This window comes from Zophobas morio, unplaced genomic scaffold, assembly GCF_036711695.1.
Source record: "Zophobas morio isolate AGI-343-1 ecotype UQ-CSIRO unplaced genomic scaffold, CSIRO_AGI_Zmor_V1 ptg000041l, whole genome shotgun sequence".
Classification (NCBI taxonomy): domain Eukaryota; kingdom Metazoa; phylum Arthropoda; class Insecta; order Coleoptera; family Tenebrionidae; genus Zophobas; species Zophobas morio.
This window is the reverse complement of record NW_026972146.1, coordinates 208,918-234,432: the sequence shown is the minus strand read 5'-3', so window position 1 is coordinate 234,432 and position 25,515 is coordinate 208,918. Positions and strand designations below refer to the sequence as shown.

At 29.0% G+C, this 25,515-nt stretch overlaps 1 protein-coding gene across 3 annotated transcripts in view; it reads right to left on the bottom strand.

Annotated features, from left to right (window-relative positions):
- The window catches only part of LOC135140866 (uncharacterized), a 198,138-nt gene extending 174,436 nt beyond the window's left edge, over window positions 1–23,702 (bottom strand). For 2 of the 3 annotated variants that reach the window (XM_064071590.1, XM_064071592.1), the window contains exon 1: window positions 23,568–23,702. The gene's annotated coding sequence lies outside the window, so the exon portion shown is untranslated. Of the gene's footprint in view, window positions 1–23,563 lie in introns of all 3 variants that reach the window. The other variant, XM_064071591.1, reaches the window with a different exon arrangement.
- Window positions 23,703–25,515: the final 1,813 nt, after the last annotated feature.

The window sequence follows — 25,515 nt, the reverse complement described above, 5'->3', positions numbered from 1 at the left end:
AATCGAAATATTGAAAAATGCCAAAACTACAATATCGAAAAATCGAAAAATCGAAAAAATGGAAAAAATCCAGCAATCGTAAATTCGAAAAACCCAAATATCTAAACTGAAGAAATGTTGAAAAATCTCGAGATCGAAATAACGATAAATCAAAAAATCGAAGTCGAAACACGGAAAATTTAATAAACCGAAAAATTGAAGAATTGAAAAACTGAAAATCGAATGAACCAAAAATCCACAAATTGAAAAATTGAAAAAAGTAAAAAATCAGAAAATCGAAAAATTGAAAAATATGAAACTTAAAAAGCGAAAAATTGGAAAATCGAAACCTAAAAAATCGAGCAATCGAAATTTTGAAAACCCGAAATATCTAAACTTGAGGAATCCAAATGTCGAAAATTCCTAAAACGGAAATATCCAAAAATTGAAAAAAATCGAAATCGAAACGTCGATAACTTAAAAAATCGAAGTCAAAAAATAAAAAATTTAGTAAATCAAAAAATTGAAATATTAAAAACCTGAAAAAACAAAATATTGAAAAAGTGAAAAATCGAGAAAAGTAAAAAATTGTAAAATCGAAATATTGAAAAATGCCAAAACTACAATATCGAAAAATCGAAAAATCGAAAAAAAGAAAAAAATCGAGCAATCGTAAATTCGAAAAACCCAAATATCTAAACTAAAGAAATGTTGAAAAATCTCGAGATCGAAATAATGATAAATCAAAAAATCGAAGTCGAAAAACGGAAAACTTAATAAACCGAAAAATTGAAGAAATGAAACACTGAAAATCGAATGAACCAAAAATCGACAAATTGAAAAATTGAAAAAAGTAAAAAATCAGAAAATCGAAAAATTGAAAAATATGAAACTTAAAAAACGAAAAATTGGAAAATCGAAACCTAAAAATCGAGCAATCGAAATTTTGAAAACCCGAAATATCTAAACTTGAGGAATCCAAATGTCGAAAATTCCTAAAACGGAAATATCCAAAAATTGAAAAAAATCGAAATCGAAACGTCGATAACTTAAAAAATCGAAGTCAAAAAATGAAAAATTTAGTAAATCAAAAAATTGAAAAATTAAAAACCTGAAAAAACGAAAAATTGAAAAAGTGAAAAATCGAGAAGTAAAAAATTGGAAAATCGAAATATTGAAAAATGCCAAAACTACAATATCGAAAAATCGAAAAATCGAAAAAATGGAAAAAATCGAGCAATCGTAAATTCGAAAAACCCAAATATCTAAACTGAAGAAATGTTGAAAAATCTCGAGATCGAAATGACGATAAATCAAAAAATCGAAGTCGAAAAACGGAAAACTTAATAAACCGAAAAATTGAAGAATTGAAACACTGAAAATCGAATGAACCAAAAATCGACAAATTGAAAAATTGAAAAAAGTAAAAAATCAGAAAATCGAAAAATTGAAAAATATGAAACTTAAAAAGCGAAAAATTGGAAAATCGAAACCTAAAAAATCGAGCAATCGAAATTTTGAAAACCCGAAATATCTAAACTTGAGGAATCGAAATGTCGAAAATTCCTAAAACGGAAATATCCAAAAATTGAAAAAAATCGAAATCGAAACGTCAATAACTTAAAAAATCGAAGTCAAAAAATGAAAAATTTATTAAATCAAAAAATTGAAAAATTAAAAACCTGAAAAACGAAAAATTGAAAAAGTAAAAAATCGAGAAGTAAAAAATTGGAAAATCGAAATATCGAAAAATTGAAAAATCGAAAAAAAGGAAAAAATCGAGCAATCGTAAATTCGAAAAACCCCAATATCCAAAACTGAAGAATCGAAATGTTGAAAAACTTACATCCACTTACATCTACTCCACTGATGAAGTGCTGATAAAAGCCGTTGCCATGGAAACCGTGCGTCTGGTCGCGGTATTTGACTGGAATCGGGCCTGCGCGACTGAAATTCTTTGATTTTAAATGAAAATAATGAAATCAGTTGAATATTGAATAAAAAAATCTTTCATAGATATTTCAATAGGCGTACACATATGATAAATATTCTTGGACATGACGAAAGTAGGAATCCTGTTACTGTCATTTCGGTGTCCATTTTCTTTCTGGCAACACGTCCTCCCGACACAGGATAAACAGTGAAACACTGTTTATCCTGTGTGTTCCCGGTGACGCTTTCTCGTTGTATAGGGCTGGAGTTAGTTTTGTGACTGGAATAGCGTTGACTGGATAATTCTGGATGTGACACACGTAATTTGTCGTACTTTCTAAATGTAATAACAGATCTAGTGACTTTAAACACCACCGGAGTTTTTTTTTTTGTTTGTTCGGGTGGGGGTAATTTGCTATTCTTCGCGGTTTTGTTCCCGGAGAGCGGTAATGTATTCAAAATAAACTTGTTTGGAGTTTATGGAAGCTAGTCAATATTTTATTGCAACGTTTTACCATAGTTTGGGACGTTGGAGGAATTCAAATATGGATATTTTATGAAATGGGGAAGGTTTTAGAGGGGACGGGCATCAGAAATCGATCTTGTAATAGCCGAGATTCCGAGAAAATAAGTATGCTGAGGGATATAAATCTGGGCGAAAAATCGAATGCTGGGGCCGTTGCTATTGTTGAGAGGGGTTTTGTTGTGGGGTGGGGTGGTCGGAGGCGGCTAGTTGGGGGTGGGGGCGGCGCACTACCCAACCGAACTGCCAAGTTCTACAATGTAAAAAGTCTTGATTTAAAATATGTATCAATTTGTTTTTTTCGAAGTGGCATCACGATGGCTCAGGGTATTATGTTACATTTATATATATATATATATATATATATATAAAGCAAATTCTGATATGGTGTTTATTATATATGTACTTAAAATATTTTTATAATAATAATAATTTCATTCTTACGTTGTTACAAAATCTTTGAACAGAATCTAGATTTTTTTTCAAATACTTATTATTAAGGTTTAAATAATGATGATGATGAATGAATAATCATTTTCAAAATTAAAATCAAGTCAGATCATGTCAGATCAGTTCATGTTAGGTCCCGAGAAGTTAGGTCAGGTCAAATGGAATTAGGTCAGATTAGATCAGTTAATGACAGAACAAGTCGGGTCAAGTCAGGTCAGGTCAGTTAAGTAGGTTTGTCTGAGAGGGTAGACGGATCAGATTAAATTGAATCAGGTCAAATAAATCCAGGCAAAATCAGAACAGTTAAGGACAGAACAATTCAAAATCAAGTTAGGTCAAGTCAGATTCAGTATGATCAGGTCAAATTAAGTCAAGTACGATCAAACAATAGAGGCCTAAAATTTCATAATAACAAAAACATATGTAAGATAAGTGTAATATTACCATCTTCTCTATTTTTTTCCGGAAATGACTTCAACTTTTTATCAATAAAATATGGTGTGGTTTTTAAACGGGTTAAACAGAATTTTTTATGTAGTATTTCGCTATCTTTAGATGTTTCGTTTTTCTATGTTTGAGTTTGTCTTGTATTTTTATAACAATTTTTTTATTTCTAGATTTTTCAACTTTCGATTTTTCAATGTTTCGATATTTCAATTTTGGGACATTTTTCGTTTAATTTTTCGATTTTTCACTTTCTCGATTTTCAATTTTTCGATTTTCGCTGTTCGAATATTTCAATTTTGTGATCTTTCAAGCTCTCGATTCTTCAAATTTGGATTGTAAAATTTTTCGATTTTTAGTTTTTGACGTCCCTTTTTTCCGATTTTTGGATTTTTAGATTTCTCAATTTCTCCATTAGTCGATTTTTTTGGTTTTTTGATTTCTCGATTTAGCGTTTTTCCGATTTTTCATATCTTCAAGTCCACAGTTTTTCGATTTCTCAGTTTTGTGATTTTTCAATTAATCGATTTTTAAAATTTTTGATTTTTCGACTTCGATTTTTCGATTCTCCGATTTCTCGATTTTTCAGTTTTTCAAATTTCAGTTTTTCGATTCTCGGTGATGGGACTTTTATTTTTTCGGTTACTCAATTTTTTATTTTAAAATTTTTCGATTTTTCAATTTTGGACGTTTCTTTTTTGCGATTTTTGAATTTCTCGATTTCTCAACTTCCCGATTAATCACTGTTCTGGTTTTTTGATTTCTCGATTTAGCGATTTTTCGATTTTTCAATTTTTTAATTTTTCAATTAATTAATTTTTATATTTTTGATTTTTCTACTTCGATTTTTTGGCTCTTCGATTTCTCTTCAATTTTTTGATTTCTTAATTTACGGATATTTCAGTTTCTGAAGTTTTCAGTTTTTCAGTTCTTCAATTGTTTATTTATTTATTTATTTATTTTTATTTATTTTTTAATATTTCCGTTTTGGTATTTTTCAAGATTTCGAGTCTTCGATTTTTCAATTTTCGAGTCTTCGATTTTTCCATCTGGAATTTCTACTTTTCGATTTTTGAATTTTATATTTTTCAGTTTTTCGATTTCTCGACTTTTATTTTTTCAATTTTCTGATTCAATTTTTGGATTTTTTTGTTATTCAGTTTCGCAATTCTTCAAATTTTGATTTAAAAATTTTTAGATTTTTCAATTTTTGACGTTTCTTTCTTTGCGATTTTTGTATTTTTCGATTTCTTAATTTCTCGCTCAATTGATTTTTTTATTTCTCAACTTCTCGATTTAGCGATTTTTCGATTTTTCAGTTTTTCAAGTCGTCAATTTTGCTATTTCTTAGTTTTTTGGTTTTCAATTTTTTGATTCCTCAATTTGCTGATGTTTTAGTTTCGGAAGTTTTCAAATTCAATTATATTTCAATATTTCAGTTTTTCAAAATTCCGAGTTTTCAATTTTTTGAATTTTGAATTTTATATCTTTCAATTTTTCAATTTTGATAGTTTGGTTTCTCGATTTTAAAATTTTGTATTTTTTGATTTCTCGATTTCTAGAATATTCAACTTTTCGATTCTTCGATATTTCTCTCTTTCAATTTTTGATTTTTCTATTTACTGATTTTATACAATCTTTCGAATATTTTTTTTTCGTTTTTCAGTTTTTCAATTACACGATTTTTTTTATTCTATTTCTAGACATCTCGGTTATTGGGTTTTTAAAATTTTTTCGAATTTTCGATTTCTCAGTTTTTCAACATTTCAATTTTGGGAACCTTTCAAATTCTAGATAATTTAATCTTTCAATTTTTTGATGTTTCGATTGCTCGATCTTTCGAGAAAAAAGTGCAGACATTCCCAATTCCTCAGTACATGCTTAACTTCGATTGTTTATATTTATACTAAGAAAGAAATTTAATGTTTCGTTTCTCCAGGTTTAAGTTTTTAAATTTTTTGATATCCCAATTTTGGAATTTTTGAATTTTTCGATTTTTCAGTTTTTGGATACAGAGCAAACGTTATCTAAATGTTAAAAAGTAACAGCCCTGAATTTGTAAGATTAATGAATCTGTGTTGAATTTTTATAACAATTTTTCAACTTCTCGATATTTCAACTTTCGATTTTTCAATTTTTTGATATTTCAGTTTTGGAACTTTTCATTTTTTTCGTTCAATTTTTTGATTTTTCAGTTTCTCGATTTTCAATCTTTCGTTCACCCAGTTTTTCGGTTATCGTTGTTGGGATTTTTCATTTTTTCGATTGCTCAGTTTCTCGATTCATCAAATTATTTTGATTGTAAAAATTTTCGATTTTTCAATTTTTGACGTTTTTTTACGATTTTTGGATTTTTCGATTTCTCAATTTCTCGATTAATCGATTTTTTGGTTTTTTGATGGTTTGATTCAGGGATTTTTCAGTTTTTCAAGTCGTTAATTTTTCAGTTTTTTGATATTTCAGTTAATCGATTTTTTATATTTTTGAATTTTCCACTTCGATTTTTCGACTTTTCGATTTCTCGTTTTTTTAGTTTTTTTGATTTCTCTATTTACCGATGTTCAGTTTCAATTATTTTTCAATATTTCAGTTTTGGGATTTTTCAATATTTCGATTCTTCAGTTTCCGAGTTTTCTATTTCTCAATTTTTCGATTTTTTTTTGTTTCGTTTCTCGATGTTTCAGTTTTTCAATTTTTCAATGTTTCGATTTTCAATTTTTCTACATTATTCAGTTTTTGGAGATACCAATTTTTCATTTCAATTTTGGAATTTTTTAACTTTTCGAGTTTTCAGTCCTTCGATTCAACAATTTTTTAGATTTTTCAATTTTTCGATTTTATTTATTTATTTTCAATACAGTGCCCAAGGGGTTTAAGGTCCAATAACAAAACAATTATTTTTCAATATTTCAGTTTTGGGATTTTTCAATATTTCGATTCTTCGATTTTTCAATTTTTGAGTCTTTGACTTTTAAATCTGGATTTTTTACTTTTTCGATTTTTTACTTTTATATTTTTCAATGTTTTGATGTTTTGATTTCGCGATTTTTTATTTCAGAATTCTTAAATTTTTGTTCCGTTTTTAAATTTTTCATTGTTTCAGTTTTGGGATTTTTCAATATTTCTATTCTTTAATTTTTCAATTTTTTTGACTCTTTGATTTTTCGGTTTTTCGATTTCTGGACTTTTTATTGTTTCAATTTTCCGATTCAATTTTTCAATTTTTGATAATTTGATTTCTCGTTCTTTCAGTTTTTCGATTCAGAATAAATGTTATTTAAATGTTAAAAAGTTACATAGTTCTGAACTTGCGATTGAGGAACCTGTATTGAATTTTTTTTTTCATTTTTCAGCTTTTGATTTTTCAATTATTCGTTATTTCAGTTTTGAAATTTTCAATTTTTTCGTTCTATTTTTCGATTTTTCAGTTTCTCGATTTTCAATGTTTCGTTTACTCAGTTTTCCAATTGTCGAATTTTTTTTTTTTCGATTGTTCAGTTTCGCGATTCTTCAAATTTTGATTTAAACATGTTTCTATTTTTCTCTTTTTGAAGTTTTTTTTTTTGGTTTTCTGATTTTTCGATTTCTCAACTTCTCGATTTAGCGATTTTTCGATTTTTCATTTTTTCAAGTCGTCAATTATTCGATTTCTTAGTTTTTTGATTTTTCAATTAATCGATTTTATATATGTATATATATTTTTGATTCCTCGGTTTTTCAATTTTTTGATTTCTCAATTTGCCGATGTTTCAGTTTCGGAAGTTTTCAGTTTTTCGATTCAATTATTTTTCAAAATTGCAGTTTTCGGATTTTTCAAAATTCAAAGTCTTCAATTTTTCTATTTTCAAGTTTTCAATTTGTCCATTTTTTTTAATATTTCAATTTTTCATTTTCTCGATTTTTAATTTTACAATTTTTGTTCGTTTTTTTGAATGTTTCGATGTTTCAATTTTGGCATTCTTCAATATTTCTATTCTTCAATTTTTCGACTCTTTGATTTTCCGATTTTTCAATTTTTAAATTTTAGATTTTTCAATTTTTAAATTTTAGATTTGTCAATTTTTCGATTTTTGATAGTTTAGTTTCCCGATTTTTGAATTTTTTAATTTTAGATTTTTCTATGTCTCGATTTCTAGATTATTCGACTTTTCGATTCTTCGATATTTCTCTGTTTCAATTTTTGATTTTTTATTTACTGATTTTTTTACATTTTTCGATTTTTCAGTTTTTCAATTCCACGATTTTTTTAATCAATTTCTAGACATGTCGGTTTTTAACTTTTTAAAATTTTTAGATTTTTCGATTTTTCAGTTTTTCAACATTTCAATTTTGGTAATTTTTCAAATTCTAGATATTTTAGTCTTTGGATTTTTTTATGTTGCTATTTCTCAATCTTTCGAGAAAAAAAGGCAGACATTCTCAATTCCTTAATACATACTTAACTTCGATTGTTTATGTTTATACTAGGGAAGAATTCGATCTTTTAATTCGATGTTTCGTTTCTCCAGGTTTCAGTTTTTAAATTTTTCGATATCCCAATTTTTCTTTTTGATATTTCAGTTTTGGAACTTTTAATTTTTTTCGTTCAATTTTTCATATTTTCAGTTTCTCGCTTTCCAATCTTTCGTTCAATCGTTGTTGGGATTTTTCATTTTTTCGATTGCTCACTTTCTCGTTCTGCGAATTTTGATTGTAAAAATTTTCGATTTTTCAATTTTTGACGTTTTTTTACGATTTTTGGATTTTTCGATTTCTCAATTTCTCGATTAATCGATTTTTTGGTTTTTTGATCATTTGGTTCAGCGATTTTTCAGTTTTTCAAGTCAATTTTTCGATTTTTCAGTTTTTTGATTTTTCACTTTTTACCGATTTTTTATATTTTTGATTTTTCACTTCCATTTTTCGACTTTTCGGTTTCGCGATTTTTAAGTTTTTTGATTTCTCAATTTACCATTGTTTCAGTTTCAATTATTTTTCAATACCTCAGTTTTGGGATTTTTCAATATATCGATTCTTCAGTTTTCGAGTTTTCGATTTGTCATTTTTTGTTTACATTATTCAGTTTTTGAGATCCCAATTTTTCGTTATTTCAGTTTCAGAATGTTTCAATTTCTAGAGTTTTTAGTTCTTCGATTCTACAATTTTCAGACTTTTCACTTTTTCGATTTGTTGATGTTTAGATTTGTCCATTATTTTTTGATTCTTGAATTTTACTTTTTCAGTTTTTAAAATTTTATATTTTTCACTTCATCGAGCTTTTTATTATACAAGTTTTCGGATTCTTAAATTTTAGATTTTCCAGTTTTTAATGTTTCAATTTTTCAATTTTTGACGTTCATTTTTTCGATTTTTGGATTTTCCGTTTTCTCAATTTCTCGATTTTTTCGTTTTTTGATCTTTTGATTTAGCGATTTTTAAATTTTTTTGTTTTTCAAGTCGTCAATTTTTCGATTTCTCAGTTTTTTAATGTTTCAGTTAATCGATTTTTTAAATATTTTTCATTTTTCCACTTCGATTTTTCGATTTCTCAATTTTTCAGTTTTTGGATTTCTCAATTTACCGATGTTTCAGTTTCGGAAGTTTTCAGTTTTTCAAGACTTCAGGTGTGGAATTTTTCAATATTTCGAAATTTTCGTTTTCCCAGTTTCTCGGTCTTTTTTTGATGTTTCGTTTCCCGATATTTCAGTTTTTCAATTTTTTTCGATTTTTCAGTTTTTCTACATTATTCAGTTTTTTGAGATCCCAATAAAAATAAATTAAGAGAAATAAAGATAAATTAAGAATCCAGAATCCAGAGATCCCAATTTTTCATTTCAGTTTTGGAATTTTTCAATTTCTCGAGTTTTCAGTTCTTCGAATCTACAATTTTCAGATTTTTCTTTCAAGAAAAAATGCAAACAATCTCAATTCCTCAGGGCTTGCTTAACTGCCCTAGTTTTTCCGGAAATGACATCAACTCTTTATAAATAAAATACTTGATATGTAATACGAACGATAACACATCTCAAGTTCTGATTTACTTAAAAAGATATAACTACAAATTTTGGAGTCATTAATTGGCATGGAAAATTCTACAAAATGATTAAGTTTTTGGCATTATTCAGGCTGGTTTTTCCGCAAATGACGTCAACTTTTTTTTTTATTTGTGAACCTTGAATAACAAAATGGACCAAATATAAAATTTCTTCTAGTAGTAAATAAAAATCAAGGAACATTCGATAAACGATTCCAGTGATATTAACATCGTACTAATCAATAAGTATAATTTTAGCTTCGCTACCATTCCATCATATATTCAAGCATATGAAAACTTAATGATTTTGTGTTTGACTGCTTCATTTGGAAACGAAGTTTTTAACTTCGTTTTTTCATGAGATTGGATAACTTAATTTTGGACGTATTTATAAATTTTTCGCACATTTTAAATACTTTAATAAAGAAATTATATGAAAAAAGTTACAAACTTAATTACACCGATTTTCGAAAATACGTAAAACCTCTCATCCACACAGCAAAGCAGAATCCTCAAACACAAAAAACCGTTCGAACGAAATAAAGCCAAAGCGAAAATTTTTGTTCGCTTTTTATAAAAGTCTTATTTACCTTTTAGCGTCGCCCCCGGATATCGCAAAAGTTAATTTTTGCCAGCCCCGTCAAAGGAAGCCGTTTTTGATTTTTGTTTGTCCGTCTGTGCATCCGCCGCCCCCGACCTTGAAAAATCGAACGAAACCTTCTCACAACGAGACAAACACGATTTTCCCGAACAGCTTATCTTTCCAATTTAGGGTGCAACAACCTAGTTTAAAACTCCGGGTTAAACCGGATTTGGATCAAAGATGGACGTCCCTCTTCTAAACCCCGAGACAGATGCAAACGCTTTCAGCAACACATTCAGCCCCCGAATTCGGGGGATAATAGTGACTTTGGAAGTTTCCGCCACGCTCGCACTAACAGCAATTTAATTAGAATTAACTTACGTTTACTCAGTTTTTCATTTGTCGAATTTTTTATTTTTTCGATTGTTCAGTTTCGCGATTCTTCAAATTTTGATTTAAACATTTTTGGATTTTTCTCTTTTTGAGGTTTTTTTTTTGGTTTTTTTGATTTTTCGATTTCTCAACTTCTCGATTTAGCGATTTTTCGATTTTTCATTTTATCAAGTCGTCAATTATTCGATTTCTTAGTTTTTTGATTTTTCAATTAATCGATTTTATATATATATATATTTTTGATTTCTCGGTTTTTCAATTTTTTGATTTCTCAATTTGCCGATGTTGCAGTTTCGGAAGTTTTCAGTTTTTCGATTCAATTATTTTTCAATATTGCAGTTTTCGGATTTTTCAAAATTCCAAGTCTTCAATTTTTCTATTTCGAGTTTTCAATTTGTCCATTTTTTTTAATTTTTCAATTTTTCATTTTCTCGATTTTTAATTTTACAATTCTTCAATTTTTGTTCGTTTTTTTTTAATTTTTCGATGTTTCAATTTTGGGATTTTTCTGTTCTTCAATTTTTCGACTCGTTGATTTTCCGATTTTTCAATTTTTAAATTTTAGATTTGTCAATTTTTCGATTTTTGATAGTTTAGTTTCCCGATTTTTCAATTTTTTAATTTTTTAATTTTTTAATTTTAGATTTCTCGATTTCTAGATTATTCGACTTTTCGATTCTTCGATATTTCTCTCTTTCAATTTTTTATTTTTCTATTTACTGAGTTTATACGATCTTTCGAATATTTCAATTTTACATTTACGTATTTTTCAGTTTTTCAATTCCACCATTTTTTGAATGGATTTCTAGACTTCTCGGTTTTTGGCTTTTTAAAATTTTTAGACTTTTCGATTTTTCAGTTTTTCAACATTTCAATTTTGGTAATTTTTCAATTTCTAAATATTTTAATCTTTCGATTTTTTGATGTTTCGATTGCTCAATCTTTCGAGGAAAAAAGGCAGACATTCTCAATTCCTTAATAGATGCTTAACTTCGATTGTTTATGTTTATACTAGGAAAAAATTGGATCTTTTAATATTTCGTTTCTTCAGGTTTCAGTTTTATTTCTCTGTTTTTCGACATCCGAATTTTTGTCATTTCAGTTTTGGAATTTTTCAGTTTTTTGATTCAGAGTAAACGTTATTTAAATGTTAAAAAGTAACAGTTCTGAAATTGTGGTTGATGAATCTATGTTGAACTTTTATAACAATTTTTCGATTTCTCGATTTTTTAACTTTTGATTTTTCAATTTTTCTAATTTTCAGTTTCTCGATTTTCAATGTTTCGTTTACTCAGTTTTTTGATTCTCGCTGTTGGAATTTTTCATTTTTTCGATTGTTCAGTTTGTCGATACTTCAAATTTTGATTTTTAAATTTTTCGTTTTTTAAATTTTTGAGTTTTTTGCGATTTTTGAATTTTTCGATTTCTCAATTTTTGGGTTTTTTTGGTCGTTTGATGTATCGATTTTTCAATTTTTCAAGTCGTTGATTTTTGGATTGTTTTCAGTTTTTTGATTTTTCAGTTAATCGATTTTTTATATTTTTTATTTTTCCACTTCGATTTTTCGACTTTTCGATTTCTCGATTTTTCAGTTTACCGATGTTTCAGTCTCTATTATTTTTCAAAGCTTCAATTTTGGGATTTTTCAATAGTTCAACTCTTCAGTTTTCGATTTTTCGATTTCTCAATTTCTCGATGTTTCGTTTCTCGATGTTTCAGTTTTTTAATATTTCAATGTTTCGATTTTTCAATTTTTTTACATTATACAGTTTTTAAAATCCCAATTTTTCGTTATTGCAGTTTTGGAATGTTTCAATTTCTGGAGTTTTCAGTTCTTCGATTCCACGATTTTCAGAGTTTTCACTTTTTCGATTTTTTGATGTTTTGATTTTTCCATTTATTGTTTGATTTTTATTATTCAAGTTTTCGGATCCTTAAATTGTAGATTTTCCAGTTTTTAATGTTTCAATTTTTCAATTTTTCACGTTTCTTTTATGCAATTTTTGGATTTTTCATTTTCTCAATTTCTCGATTTTTTGTTTTTTTGATCTTTTAATTTAACAATTTTTCGATTTTTCAGTTCTTCAAACAGCCAATTTTTCGATTTCTCAGTTTTTTTATTGTTCAGTGAATTGATTTTTTAAATATTTTTGATTTTTCCACTTCGATTTTTCAACTTTTCGATTTCTCGATTTTTCAGTTTTTTGATTTCTCAATTTACCCATGTTTCAGTTTCGGAAGTTTTCAGTTTTTCGATTCAATTATTATTCAATACTTCAGGTTTGGGATTTTTCGATATTTCGATTCTTCAGTTTTTCGATTTTAGAGTTTTTGATTTCTCAATTTGTCCATCTTTTTTTTGATGTTTCGTTTCTCGATGCTTAAGTTTTTCAAATTTCCAATTTTACGGTTTTTCGACTTTTCGCATTTTCGTTTTTTTGAGTCTTCAATTTTTGGATTTTTCAATTTTTGATTTTTTCGAATTCACGATTTTTTAATTCGATTTCTTGAGGTTTTTCGATTTTTAGACTTCTCGATTTTTCAAGTTTTCAATTTCTCAATTCTTCAACATTTCAGTTTCGGGAAGTTTCAATTTTCGATTTTTTGATGATTCAAGTTCGATTATTTTATACTTGGAAAAAATTACGCTATTAGCACGTTCAGATTACAACCATCCGCGTTTAAAAGAAAATAAAATATGACTGATTTTGATTCATAAACCACATGTGCAAAAGCACCTTATTTTATAGAATTTAAACAATATTTATTAGTGTAAATTTTGGAGATAACCCTAGAGTACATATAAAGTTTGACAACAATCCGTCCAGTAGTTTGAGAGATTATCTGTCTCATAAAAATTTTATATGATTTTTCATTGATCATAAATCTACGTGTCTGATTTATTCACCCGTTGACTATAATGTCACCATTATCTGAAAAATCAGAAGTCTGAAGTTTCAACTATTACCATATTTTCTGCTTTTTCCGGAAATGACATCAACTTTTTTTTAAATAAAATACTTAATACGTAATACCTAACGATAACACATTATTTTTTTACTGGTTCCCCAAAGTTCCATTCATCTCAAGTTCACATTTACTGAATAGGAATTTTGGAGTCATTAATTGGCATGGAAAATTCTACAAAATGATTAAGTTATTGGCATTATTCAGGCTAATTTTTCCGCAAATGACGTCAACTTTTTTTTATTTTTGAACCTTTCAAAACCCTCATCTAGTCGTAAATAAAAATCAACGAATATTCCATAAACGATTCCAGTGATATTAACATCGTACTAATCAATAAATATAATTTTAGCTTCGCTACCATTCCATCATATATTCAAGCATATGAAAACTTAATGATTTTGTGTTTGACTGCTTCATTTGGAAACGAAGTTTTTAACTTCGTTTTTTCATGAGATGGAATAACTTAATTTAGGACGTATTCTAAATTTTTCGCACATTTTAAATACTTTTATGAAAAGAAATTATACGAAAAAAGTTACAAACTTAATTACACCGATTTTCGAAAATACGTAAAAGCTCCCATCCACACACACAGCAAAGCAGAATCCTCAAACACAAAAAACCGTTCGAACGAAATAAAGCCAAAGCGAAAATTTTTGTTCGCTTTTTATAAAAGTCTTATTTACCTTTTAGCGTCGCCGCCGGATATCGCAAAAGTTAATTTTTGCCAGCCCCGTCAAAGGAAGCCGTTTTTGATTTTTGTTTGTCCGTCTGTGCATCCGCCGCCCCCGACCTTGAAAAATCGAACGAAACCTTCTCACAACGAGACAAACACGATTTTCCCGAACAGCTTATCTTTCCAATTTAGGGTGCAACAACCTAGTTTAAAACTCCGGGTTAAACCGGATTTGGATCAAAGATGGACGTCCCTCCTCTAAACCCCGAGACAGATGCAAACGCTTTCAGCAACACATTCAGCCCCCGAATTCGGGGGATAATAGTGACTTTGGAAGTTTCCGCCACGCTCGCACTAACAGCAATTTAATTAGAATTAACTTACGTTTACTCAGTTTTTCATTTGTCGAATTTTTTATTTTTTCGATTGTTCAGTTTCGCGATTCTTCAAATTTTGATTTAAACATTTTTGGATTTTTCTCTTTTTGAGGTTTTTTTTTGGTTTTTTTGATTTTTCGATTTCTCAACTTCTCGATTTAGCGATTTTTCGATTTTTCATTTTATCAAGTCGTCAATTATTCGATTTCTTAGTTTTTTGATTTTTCAATTAATCGATTTTATATATATATACAGGGTGTCTCAGAAATATGTACATTAATTTTAATCAGTTATAGAGCTCATTGAACTCAACAACTTTTCTTAGTAGAGTTTTGTCAAGAACTTTTTAATTATCAAGTTAAAAATTGTTAAAGTTATACCCCAATTAAGGTTACCCGCCCATGCATCCTCAGTTACTCATGGACACTAATAATTATTATAATTAATAATTTATGGTCAAAAACAGTTACTAGGATACGTATTTTCCTAATCTTGTCAATGTGACAAACATTTAGAGAGAAATTGAAAATCCTGCTCCCTAATGGCGTACGGAATTTCAACAGCCCAAATGTGGGTGTTGAACACCTTCCCTCGTGTAACCGACCTCATCAGTTGATGGTATAAGAGATACAAAATTTGCTTGTTCGTTTATTTTTCTATTAACCCACTCACAAAAGTTTTGCCTACGTGGTAAGTCTGTTAGTTTCAATAACTGAACTTTCTGGTCCTGAAAGGGGTACATTTGTTCTCTGAGTATCCTCCAAATACTACTCTCCGATACATCACACTAGACAGTGATACGTGCTAGTGCCCGGTCGAGCTTCGACACTCTTCAAAACAGGCTCTTCAATATTAGCAATTCTATTACTACGTAACTTACCCCGATCCTGAGGTGCAGGTTTAAAAGATCCGTACTCTCGTAAATGCTGCACCGTTCTTAAAACTGCGCACATTTGGCAGACGATTTGGGAGGTTTTCTGAAAAAATTCCTTGGGCGCGAGTGCCGTTTCCCAGTGTCAAAACGGTTGCTACGGTACCTTCTTCATTGATGTAGTGTTGCTATTATTTAAGTTATTATTTAAGGTGAACATAGACGGCTCGTGAATATATGGGTGGGAAAATTCGAAATTCGACTTGAGTTTTCGACAAAATGCTAGATAAAAAAGTTGTTCCGTTTCACGGGTTCTGCTACTGGTTAAAATTAATGTACTTATTTCTGAGACACCCTGTATATTTTTGATTTCTCGGTTTTTCAATTTTTTGATTTCTCAATTTGCCGATGCTGCAGTTTCGGAAGTTTTCAGTTTTTCGATTCAATTATTTTTCAATATTGCAGTTTTCGGATTTTTCAAAATTCCAAGTCTTCAATTTTTCTATTTCGAGTTTTCAGTTTGTCCATTTTTTTTTTAATTTTTCAATTTTTCATTTTCTCGATTTTTAATTTTACAATTCTTCAATTTTTGTTAGTTTTTTTTTTAATTTTTCGATGTTTCAATTTTGGGATTTTTCTGTTCTTCAATTTTTCGACTCGTTGATTTTCCGATTTTTCAATTTTTAAATTTTAGATTTGTCAATTTTTCGATTTTTGATAGTTTAGTTTCCCGATTTTTCAATTTTTTAATTTTTTAATTTTAGATTTCTTGATTTCTCGATTTCTAGATTATTCGACTTTTCGATTCTTCGATATTTCTCTCTTTCAATTTTTTATTTTTCTATTTACTGAGTTTATACGATCTTTCGAATATTTCAATTTTACATTTACGTATTTTTCAGTTTTTCAATTCCACCATTTTTTGAATGGATTTCTAGACTTCTCGGTTTTTGGCTTTTTAAAATTTTTAGACTTTTCGATTTTTCAGTTTTTCAACATTTCAATTTTGGTAATTTTTCAATTTCTAAATATTTTGATCTTTCGATTTTTTGATGTTTCGATTGCTCAATCTTTCGAGGAAAAAAGGCAGACATTCTCAATTCCTTAATAGATGCTTAACTTCGATTGTTTATGTTTATACTAGGAAAAAATTGGATCTTTTAATATTTCGTTTCTTCAGGTTTCAGTTTTATTTCTCTGTTTTTCGATATCCGAATTTTTGTCATTTCAGTTTTGGAATTTTTCAGTTTTTTGATTCAGAGTAAACGTTATTTAAATGTTAAAAAGTAACAGTTCTGAAATTGTGGTTGATGAATCTATGTTGAACTTTTATAACAATTTTTCGATTTCTCGATTTTTTAACTTTTGATTTTTAAATTTTTCTAATTTTCAGTTTCTCGATTTTCAATGTTTCGTTTACTCAGTTTTTTGATTCTCGCTGTTGGAATTTTTCATTTTTTCGATTGTTCAGTTTGTCGATACTTCAAATTTTGATTTTTAAATTTTTCGTTTTTTAAATTTTTGAGTTTTTTGCGATTTTTGAATTTTTCGATTTCTCAATTTTTGGGTTTTTTTGGTCGTTTGATGTATCGATTTTTCAATTTTTCAAGTCGTTGATTTTTGGATTGTTTTCAGTTTTTTGATTTTTCAGTTAATCGATTTTTTATATTTTTTATTTTTCCACTTCGATTTTTCGACTTTTCGATTTCTCGATTTTTCAATTTACCGATGTTTCAGTCTCTATTATTTTTCAAAACTTCAATTTTGGGATTTTTCAATAGTTCAACTCTTCAGTTTTCGATTTTTCGATTTCTCAATTTCTCGATGTTTCGATTTTTCAATTTTTTACATTATACAGTTTTTTAAAATCCCAATTTTTCGTTATTGCAGTTTTGGAATGTTTCAATTTCTGGAGTTTTCAGTTCTTCGATTCCACGATTTTCAGAGTTTTCACTTTTTCGATTTTTTGATGTTTTGATTTTTCCATTTATTTTTTGATTTTTATTATTCAAGTTTTCGGATCCTTAAATTGTAGATTTTCCAGTTTTTAATGTTTCAATTTTTCAATTTTTCACGTTTCTTTTATGCAATTTTTGGATTTTTCATTTTCTCGATTTCTCGATTTTTTGGTTTTTTGATCTTTTAATTTAACAACTTTTCCATTTTTCAGTTCTTCAAACCGCCAATTTTTCGATTTCTCAGTTTTTTGATTGTTCAGTGAATTGATTTTTTAAATATTTTTGATTTTTCCACTTCGATTTTTCAGTTTTTTGATTTCTCAATTTACCCATGTTTCAGTTTCGGAAGTTTTCAGTTTTTCGATTCAATTATTTTTCAATACTTCAGGTTTAGGATTTTTCGATATTTCGATTCTTCAGTTTTTCGATTTTCGAGTTTTTGATTTCTCAATTTGTCCATCTTTTTTTTTGATGTTTCGTTTCTCGATGTTTCAGTTTTTCAAATTTTCAATTTTACGATTTTTCGACTTTTCGCATTTTCGTTTTTTCGAGTCTTCAATTTTTGGATTTTTCAATTTTTGATTTTCTCTAATTCACGATTTTTTAATTCGATTTCTTGAGGTTTTTCGATTTTTAGACTTATCGATTTTTCAAGTTTTCAATTTCTCAATTCTTCAACATTTCAGTTTCGGGAAGTTTCAATTTCCGATTTTTTGATGTTTCAAGAAAAAAATGTAGACATTCCCAACTCCTGACTACACGATTCAAGTTCGATTATTTTATACTTGGAAAAAATTACACTATTAGCACGTTCAGATTACAACCATCAGCGTTTAAAAGAAAATAAAATATGACTGATTTTGATTCATAAACCACATGTGCAAAAACACCCAATTTTATAAAATTTAAACAATATTTATTACTGTAAATTTTGGAGATAATCCTAAAGTACATATAAAGTTTGACAACAATCCGTCCAGTAGTTTGGGAGATTATCTGTCTCATAAAAATTTTATATGACTTTTCATTGATCATGAATCTAAGTGTCTGATTTATTCACCTGTTGACTATAATGTCTCCATTATCTGAAAAAAGAGAAATCTGAAGTGAACTGTTACCATATTTTCTGCTTTTTCCGGAAATGACATCAACTTTTTTTAAATAAAATACTTAATATGTAATACCTAACGATAACACATTATTTTTTTACTTGTTTCCCAAAGTTCCATTCATCTCAAGTTCACATTTGCTGAATAGGAATTTTGGAGTCATTAATTGGCATGGAAAATTCTACAAAATGATTAAGTTACTAGCATTATTCAGGCTAATTTTTCCGCAAATGACGTCAACTTTTTTTTATTTTTGAACCTTGAATAACAAAATGGACCAAACATAAAATTTCAAAACCCTCTTCTAGTCGTAAATAAAAATCAACGAATATCCGATAAACGATTCCAGTGATATTAACATCGAACTAATCAATAAATATAATTTTAGCTTCACTACCATTCCATCATATATTAAAGCATATGAAAACTTAATGATTTTGTGTTTGACTGCTTCATTTGGAAACGAAGTTTTTAACTTCGTTTTTTCATGAGATTGAATAACTTAATTTAGGACGTATTCTAAATTTTTCGCACATTTTAAATACTTTTATGAAAAGAAATTATACGAAAAAAGTTACAAACTTAATTACACCGATTTTCGAAAATACGTAAAACCCCCCTCCACACAGCACAGCAAAGCAGAATCCTCAAACACAAAAAAACCGTTCGAACGAAATAAAGCCAAAGCGAAAATTTTTGTTCGCTTTTTATAAAAGTCTTATTTACCTTTTAGCGTCGCCCCCGGATATCGCAAAAGTTAATTTTTGCCAGCCCGTCAAAGGAAGCCGTTTTTGATTTTTGTTTGTCCGTCTGTGCATCCGCCGCCCCCGACCTTGAAAAATCGAACGAAACCTTCTCACAACGAGACAAACACGATTTTCCCGAACAGCTTAGCTTTCCAATTTAGGGTGCAACAACCTAGTTTAAAACTCCGGGTTAAACCGGATTTGGATCAAAGATGGACGTCCCTCTTCTAAACCCCGAGACAGATGCAAACGCTTTCAGCAACACATTCAGCCCCCGAATTCGGGGGTAATAGTGACTTTGGAAGTTTCCGCCACGCTCGCACTAACAGCAATTTAATTAGAATTAACTTACGTTTACTCAGTTTTTCATTTGTCGAATTTTTTATTTTTTCGATTGTTCAGTTTCGCGATTCTTCAAATTTTGATTTAAACATTTTTGGATTTTTCTCTTTTTGAGGTTTTTTTTTTGTTTTTTTGATTTTTCGATTTGTCAACTTCTCGATTTAGCGATTTTTCGATTTTTCATTTTATCAAGTCGTCAATTATTCGATTTCTTAGTTTTTTGATTTTTCAATTAATCGATTTTATATATATATATTTTTGATTTCTCGGTTTTTCAATTTTTTGATTTCTCAATTTGCCGATGTTGCAGTTTCGGAAGTTTTCAGTTTTTCGATTCAATTATTTTTCAATATTGCAGTTTTCGGATTTTTCAAAATTCCAAGTCTTCAATTTTTCTATTTCGAGTTTTCAATTTGTCCATTTTTTTTTTAATTTTTCAATTTTTCATTTTCTCGATTTTTAATTTTACAATTCTTCAATTTTTGTTAGTTTTTTTTTTAATTTTTCGATGTTTCAATTTTGGGATTTTTCTGTTCTTCAATTTTTCGACTCGTTGATTTTCCGATTTTTCAATTTTTAAATTTAGATTTGTCAATTTTTCGATTTTTGATAGTTTAGTTTCCCGATTTTTCAATTTTTTAATTTTTTAATTTTAGATTTCTTGATTTCTCGATTTCTAGATTATTCGACTTTTCGATTCTTCGATATTTCTCTCTTTCAATTTTTTATTTTTCTATTTACTGAGTTTATACGATCATTCGAATATTTCAATTTTACATTTACGTATTTTTCAGTTTTTCAATTCCACCATTTTTTGAATGGATTTCTAGACTTCTCGGTTTTTGGCTTTTTAAAATTTTTAGACTTTTCGATTTTTCAGTTTTTCAACATTTCAATTTTGGTAATTTTTCAATTTCTAAATATTTTAATCTTTCGATTTTTTGATGTTTCGATTGCTCAATCTTTCGAGGAAAAAAGGCAGACATTCTCAATTCCTTAATAGATGCTTAACTTCGATTGTTTATGTTTATACTAGGAAAAAATTGGATCTTTTAATATTTCGTTTCTTCAGGTTTCAGTTTTATTTCTCTGTTTTTCGATATCCGAATTTTTGTCATTTCAGTTTTGGAATTTTTCAGTTTTTTGATTCAGAGTAAACGTTATTTAAATGTTAAAAAGTAACAGTTCTGAAATTGTGGTTGATGAATCTATGTTGAACTTTTATAACAATTTTTCGATTTCTCGATTTTTTAACTTTTGATTTTTAAATTTTTCTAATTTTCAGTTTCTCGATTTTCAATGTTTCGTTTACTCAGTTTTTTGATTCTCGCTGTTGGAATTTTTCATTTTTTCGATTGTTCAGTTTGTCGATACTTCAAATTTTGATTTTTAAATTTTTCGTTTTTTAAATTTTTGAGTTTTTTGCGATTTTTGAATTTTTCGATTTCTCAATTTTTGGGTTTTTTTGGTCGTTTGATGTATCGATTTTTCAATTTTTCAAGTCGTTGATTTTTGGATTGTTTTCAGTTTTTTGATTTTTCAGTTAATCGATTTTTTATATTTTTTATTTTTCCACTTCGATTTTTCGACTTTTCGATTTCTCGATTTTTCAATTTACCGATGTTTCAGTCTCTATTATTTTTCAAAACTTCAATTTTGGGATTTTTCAATAGTTCAACTCTTCAGTTTTCGATTTTTCGATTTCTCAATTTCTCGATGTTTCGATTTTTCAATTTTTTACATTATACAGTTTTTTAAAATCCCAATTTTTCGTTATTGCAGTTTTGGAATGTTTCAATTTCTGGAGTTTTCAGTTCTTCGATTCCACAATTTTCAGAGTTTTCACTTTTTCGATTTTTTGATGTTTTGATTTTTCCATTTATTTTTTGATTTTTATTATTCAAGTTTTCGGATCCTTAAATTGTAGATTTTCCAGTTTTTAATGTTTCAATTTTTCAATTTTTCACGTTTCTTTTATGCAATTTTTGGATTTTTCATTTTCTCAATTTCTCGATTTTTTGTTTTTTTGATCTTTTAATTTAACAATTTTTCGATTTTTCAGTTCTTCAAACAGCCAATTTTTCGATTTCTCAGTTTTTTTATTGTTCAGTGAATTGATTTTTTAAATATTTTTGATTTTTCCACTTCGATTTTTCAACTTTTCGATTTCTCGATTTTTCAGTTTTTTGATTTCTCAATTTACCCATGTTTCAGTTTCGGAAGTTTTCAGTTTTTCGATTCAATTATTATTCAATACTTCAGGTTTGGGATTTTTCGATATTTCGATTCTTCAGTTTTTCGATTTTCGAGTTTTTGAGTTCTCAATTTGTCCATCTTTTTTTTGATGTTTCGTTTCTCGATGCTTAAGTTTTTCAAATTTCCAATTTTACGATTTTTCGACTTTTCGCATTTTCGTTTTTTTGAGTCTTCAATTTTTGGATTTTTCAATTTTTGATTTTTTCGAATTCACGATTTTTTAATTCGATTTCTTGAGGTTTTTCGATTTTTAGACTTCTCGATTTTTCAAGTTTTCAATTTCTCAATTCTTCAACATTTCAGTTTCGGGAAGTTTCAATTTTCGATTTTTTGATGATTCAAGTTCGATTATTTTATACTTGGAAAAAATTACGCTATTAGCACGTTCAGATTACAACCATCAGCGTTTAAAAGAAAATAAAATATGACTGATTTTGATTCATAAACCACATGTGCAAAAGCACCTTATTTTATAGAATTTAAACAATATTTATTAGTGTAAATTTTGGAGATAATCCTAAAGTACATATAAAGTTTGACAACAATCCGTCCAGTAGTTTGAGAGATTATCTGTCTCATAAAAATTTTATATGATTTTTCATTGATCATAAATCTACGTGTCTGATTTATTCACCCGTTGACTATAATGTCACCATTATCTGAAAAAACAGAAGTCTGAAGTTTAAACTATTACCATATTTTCTGATTTTTCCGGAAATGACATCAACTTTTTTTTAAATAAAATACTTAATACGTAATACCTAACGATAACACATTATTTTTTTACTGGTTCCCCAAAGTTCCATTCATCTCAAGTTCACATTTACTGAATAGGAATTTTGGAGTCATTAATTGGCATGGAAAATTCTACAAAATGATTAAGTTATTGGCATTATTCAGGCTAATTTTTCCGCAAATGACGTCAACTTTTTTTTATTTTTGAACCTTTCAAAACCCTCATCTAGTCGTAAATAAAAATCAACGAATATTCGATAAACGATTCCAGTGATATTAACATCGTACTAATCAATAAATATAATTTTAGCTTCGCTACCATTCCATCATATATTCAAGCATATGAAAACTTAATGATTTTGTGTTTGACTGCTTCATTTGGAAACGAAGTTTTTAACTTCGTTTTTTCATGAGATTGGATAACTTAATTTTGGACGTATTTATAAATTTTTCGCACATTTTAAATACTTTAATAAAGAAATTATATGAAAAAAGTTACAAACTTAATTACACCGATTTTCGAAAATACGTAAAACCTCTCATCCACACAGCAAAGCAGAATCCTCAAACACAAAAAACCGTTCGAACGAAATAAAGCCAAAGCGAAAATTTTTGTTCGCTTTTTATAAAAGTCTTATTTACCTTTTAGCGTCGCCCCCGGATATCGCAAAAGTTAATTTTTGCCAGCCCGTCAAAGGAAGCCGTTTTTGATTTTTGTTTGTCCGTCTGTGCATCCGCCGCCCCCGACCTTGAAAAATCGAACGAAACCTTCTCACAACGAGACAAACACGATTTTCCCGAACAGCTTAGCTTTCCAATTTAGGGTGCAACAACCTAGTTTAAAACTCCGGGTTAAACCGGATTTGGATCAAAGATGGACGTCCCTCTTCTAAACCCCGAGACAGATGCAAACGCTTTCAGCAACACATTCAGCCCCCGAATTCGGGGGATAATAGTGACTTTGGAAGTTTCCGCCACGCTCGCACTAACAGCAATTTAATTAGAATTAACTCGGATAATTTTACTTCGGTGTGTTATGTAACGTAATGATTAGTAAATATTTTCGGACTAATTAGTTACAACTCCGATAATTAGCTAAAAGCAACGAGAAAAACTCGTTTCGGGTTGTTAATGTTGTGCGTTAATGTGGTCAAGTTTTGCCCCCGGCGGCTAGCCGCCCCCGCCCAAAAATGCAAGCAAACTTACTTACATCTCCTCAGAAGTCCGAAAGCGGCCACCGAAAAGCCCACTTGTCCCAAGTAAATACCGCCGAGTTAATATCTTCTAACCGCGTCGAACTTACGTAAACTGCCACCGGACGGCACAGCACTCGTCCCGCCGCCAATTTCGGCCGAACTCCCGCCAAAGTCGGAGGAAATGTGCTTTTATCCCTCTCAGCGCGCGAAAGCTCGGCGCAAGTTCGCAGAAGGCCGACGCAACACACCGGATACTACTTAAGCTTTCCGAGAGATAAAAACGCTTTAGTGCTTTTGTCAGTTTTGTTTCCTCCGAAACATTGATTTGGCATTAAGGGAAATGCTTTACCGACAGTACTTGGACGGCAAACAGGGATTTGCGGAGATGCCGCGGACCGCAATTAATCACGATTTTTTTCATATCGGGATTCGCTCTTTCGCAAGGTTTTTGCTGATGGGTTTGGAGATTGCGAGCTAAGAGATAATTTTTTTAATAATGGACTATTAGTAACACTCTGTCTGCGGTCGGGGCGATTGCTCGAGGCGGGCGATTGATCTAATAAAAAGCAAACGGAAGGTTTAAATGGAGAGGGATGGGGAGTTTACCGATACGCTCAAATACCTGATCTCTACAAATATTTTATGTCGGTGTCTGTTCTTTACTATAAGACGTTTTTTTAGAGCAGGTTTGGGATTTTTTTTCTGGTGTGGAAAAAATTGTCTGTGAACCTCGAACTTAAAGTATGACACTAAATAACGATATTACGTTCACAACATAAATACAGTTTCGATTTTTCAGTGCTTTTATTTCTCGGAACCCAATGTGGTGCTCCTGAAGGTATGTCAATAGCAAATTACATTACGGAAAATGGAAATTTGTTGAACGTTTTCCCGAAGGGATTCAGAGGTAAATAAATTTGTTTCTGATCTAAAGATAACTAAATTTAAAGGAATGTATGGGTCATTTTGTGACGCTTTACAATAATTTTTTCAAAATAAAGCTAGGGATATTTTGCCTATTACTCACCACATTTTTTATAAACTTGTTAATTTTTTCAAAAATTTAAACTTGACAATGTTATTATTCTTTTCTCAGGATCACGAATCTGTCCTTCTTTTCGCAATATCTTTTCAAATGACGGAGAAAAATTTGTTTATAAGAAAAAAATACCACATTTTCTTCAAAACCGGTCATTTATTTTCGTTCAAGTCTGTGTTTGTTCCGTTATCCATTTTAGATGCCAAAATTTCTAAAGAAAATCCTAAATTCTTGTAATTTACACACATTCTGAAAGAATTTTCAACAGATTTTTGTAATAAATAATTTTAAAATAAATTTTAATCCCGGCGCCTCCAACATTTTTATCAAAAATTTAAACTTGACGAAACGAGCTCACAATGTCCATTTACTTGAAGCGTTTCTCCATAAAAGCAAAAAATACCATTTAAAAAATAGGTGTCTGATTTATTCACCTGTTCATTATGTCTCCATTATTTGAAAACATAGAAGTCTGAAATTTCAAAATAACAAAAATTTTTTTTATGTAATATTATTATTTCGATGTCCCAATTTTTCGTCATTTCAATTTTGAAAATTTTCAGTTTTTCGATTCAGACTAACAAAATAACGTAGTTCTGAACTTGCGGTTGATTAATCTGTTTTGAATTTTTATAACAATTTTTCGATTTTTCGATATTTGAATTGGGCCTTTTAATTTTTTTTGTTCAATTTTTCGATTTTTCAATTTCTGACGTTTCTTTTTTTGTGATTTTTGGATTTTTCGATGTCTCAATTTCCCGATTAATCGATTTTTTGGTTTTTTGATATTTTGATTTCTCGACTTCCCGATTTAGCGATTTTTCCGGTTTTCAGTTTTTCAAGTCGATTTTTCGATTGTTCAGTTTTTTGATTTTTCAATTAAGTGATTTTTATATTTTTGGTTGTTCGACTTCGATTTTCCG